The 3,398-nt window shown below is 48.6% G+C and overlaps 1 pseudogene; it reads left to right on the top strand.

Annotated features, from left to right (window-relative positions):
• Positions 1-2,981: 2,981 nt before the first annotated feature.
• Positions 2,982-3,118, top strand: LOC145264125 (U2 spliceosomal RNA; annotated as a pseudogene).
• The last annotated feature ends 280 nt before the right edge of the window (positions 3,119-3,398 follow it).

Genomic DNA, 3,398 nt, shown 5'->3' with positions numbered 1-3,398 from the left:
CCTCGAGGGGGCTAGAGCGGCTAGTTGCGAGGGCCAGGTGACGGAGCGGGAGGTTTTTACTGCGCTGAAGCAGGTCAGCTCTGACAGATCGCCGGGACTCGAACTGTATTTGAGGCTGTCGCCCATGTTTCTGTCTCTTCTGACGGATGTGTTCAACCATTGGTTTGATCAGGGATCTATCCCCGGGAAAGTAACAAAGGGAGTGATCACATTGCTGAGGAAAGGTGACGGGCATGGTGGGGAAAAGTTAGACGACTACAGGCTCATAACTCTGCTAAACACAGAGTTGAAGATTTTGACCAAGGTCCTGTCGAATCGGCTGCAGGTTGTTATCAGCGAGTTGGTTGAACCGGAACAGAACTACACTGTGAAGGGGAGATCGATTCAGAACAACTTGCACCTGATCCGCACGATCCTAGAGGGAGGGATAGATGACGACACGGAAGCCGCGCTGATCAACTTAGATCAGTCCAAAGCTTCTGATAGGGTAGACCATTGTTTCTTGGCATCTGTCTTTGACGCTGCCGGTTTTAAACCGGACTTTTGCAAGTGGATCTCCGTGATGTATCAACATCCCACAGCTGTCATGCAAGTCAACGGAAAGCGCTCGAAACCCTTTGTTATCTCTCGGTCGGTTCGTCAGGGTTGTCCGCTTTCGCTCCTGCTTTATGTCCTGCCCTTGGAGCCTCTGCTCCGCAAACTGAGACATGGGGAGGCAAATTCGGCCCTGCACAGAATGGCTCTGCCTGGCGGCTCAGCTGCCAAGGTATCCGCGTTCGCCGATGATGTCACGGTCTTCGTGTCAGCCTTCAGAGACATTGAGATCGTGTCGGAGGCACTCGCACAGTACGAAAGAATCACGGAGGCCAAGATAAACCGCAGCAAGTCGGTAGGATTGCGGTTGGGCGCCTGGAGTGGCAACGCAAACCTCCAGGCGCCCTTCACCTGGACAGATGGTCCGCTCCGGATCCTCGGCGTGTGGTTCGGATCGGGTCTCCAGCTTGACAAGAATTGGTTGGAGGCACGGTCAAAGGTGGGGGCTGCAGTCAATTCCTGGCTTCCTAGGAAACTTTCCTTAAAAGTAGAGCTGAGGCGTGTGCCACTTACGTCTTTCCTCTCATCCTTTACCGACTGGCCGTACTTCCCCTGCCTGCACAACACCTAAAAGCTCTTGTCGAACTCTTGTCTCGCTCCTTTGGGACAGAGGAAGACACTGGGTGAGCAGACAGGGCTGCATTCAACGTCCGTGTGAGGGAGGCTTGGGAATGCCGGACTGAGAGGCTAGACTTCCTGAGCCACTATATGCAAGATGACCAACCGTGGCACACCGTGGTTACTGCCGCCTTCCTCGACCTCGTTCTCGACCCTTCTATCGAGAGCCGTCGCAGGCCGCGGGGAGAATCTGCCTGCATGAAAGGATGCCGAGCCGCGCTTAAACGACTACCAAGGTCATTGTGACTGCTATCCGTAGGGAACTCCATAGGGATCTAGTTAAGGGGGCCGCCAACGACCCGTTATGCGCGCGTTTGGGTTGGCAGCAGAGTGAGATCCGCTTTCCGTGGAGCTGGGTGCAAGGTTCGAGTCATCTGAACAATTCGGAGTTCTCTCTGACCTGGCAATTGGCCCGAAATGCACTTCCACTCAACAACATACAATGTAGTTCCGGGTATTTGGAGTCGCCTGATTGTCCCCGTTGTGAGACAACTGCCGTAGAAACTACTGATCAGGCTTTCTTCGATTGTCGCGAACTCCGCCAGTACTGGTCGTATGTCAGCGAAGTGACGGCTCGCATCGATCCTGAGCATCCTTTCCCAATTACCGTATCCAATGTCGTGGAAAACGTGAGGCCGCCTTGGGACCGGGAAAGACAAATGGGCTACGTTGGCCGAGGTGAGAATGTTGATTTGGACGTCGCGTCTGCAAGGTTGCCGGGGGATGTTGTCTTTTTCTGATCAGGATCTGATCGCTTTCTTTAAACACCAACTAAGATATGATAGAAGAAGGCTGCATCGCGCGGCATTTGACAGAAGATGGATATATGTAGCAAGTATGTGTGTACGGAGAGGAGCCAAATTTGAATACGTGTTCCCCGCCTAGGTGTGGAACGCGCAGTTTCGTAAAGTAAAATTAAACAAGTAGCCTCTCAGCTAGCTGAGTGTGTGTTCCATCCCTCCCCGATTAGGAAGCCTCCACGATCCCCACCCCCTGTTACTTACAATTTTTTGTTTTAACCCCTTCCTCTAAATTTTACCCATATTGGAGAGAAAGAAATACAAACTAACCCTCATCCCTCACCCACAAAATTTTCTTTTCTCCATTCACCCCCATCTAGAGGGCATTCCCACCTAGAGACTGACCCGCAGAAGCGAGGTTCCTTTTACAAACCTTGTGGAACGGCAGTCTATCAACTAGACGGGGTTGGGAGGGTCCTACTAATCACCTTTTGTTTTTTCTTCCCCCGCCCTCGAAACAAATGAATTATTGTACCATTTTATTGTTATCTTTTTTGTTTTTACACGTCAATAAAAAATGTTTTAAAAACTGGGAGTTAAGTAGGACGTCCCCCAATATGAAAGGGTGAATGCGTTATTATGATGAAAGAAGATACTAGCTGGGAGAAACTTTTGATTTTGTTTAGTTCTAAAGTGATAAGGATGACCAACGACCCCCACAATCCCCCCTTTTGAGTTGGCCATGTGCCTAAGTTTTTTGTTCATCGTTGATTTTGACTGTATTTTTAACAAAAAAAGATTTAATATCTCAACGTGTAGTATCTGTTCCAGCAGATGCTACAAGCAAAGACCATATGTGGGGGCAGCCCCACATATAAGACCTCGGTAAATGTAGGGGCAGCCCTTCATACCAATTGTCACTATAAAGCTTCCCTACTCCCCGGGGAGTTGGTCCCCATTTCCCCTTCACTCCTTACATTAAAAATCGGCCTTGTACCTAATTTGCTCGGTGGGGGAGCAAATAAATACAGCTTTTCTTGGCCTTTTGGCCAAGATCAAAGTGTAGTATCTGTTCTTACTACATGATGTACTAATGTTTGTAACTTTGTGATATACAGTGGGAGATCACTTTTCTGTATTAATTCAATGTAAAATGATCACCCACTTTGCAACCAGTCAGTCCCAAAACCATTCAAGTCATTCTTCAGATCATTCAAGTTGTTTTTGAAGGATTCAGTTATTTTTAAGCATCTTTTTATTAACAACAGACCTTTGATCTTAACCAAAAAGGCCAAGGACAAAAGTATTACGGACAGACCGACCGACCGACCAACCGATGGACCGACGGAGTGCCCTATAGAGTCCCTTGCACGCGACTAAAAATCAGTTTAAAAAGGAAAAACAAACAAAATCAGCTCGATTGTACGATCGTTTCGGTAATTGAAA

The sequence above is a fragment of the Euprymna scolopes genome, chromosome 3 (assembly GCF_053919585.1).
Source record: "Euprymna scolopes isolate OS-2025 chromosome 3, ASM5391958v1, whole genome shotgun sequence".
In the NCBI taxonomy this organism is placed as follows: domain Eukaryota; kingdom Metazoa; phylum Mollusca; class Cephalopoda; order Sepiida; family Sepiolidae; genus Euprymna; species Euprymna scolopes.
The sequence above is the reverse complement of the archived record's forward strand: the minus strand, read 5'-3'. Positions and strand labels throughout refer to the sequence as shown.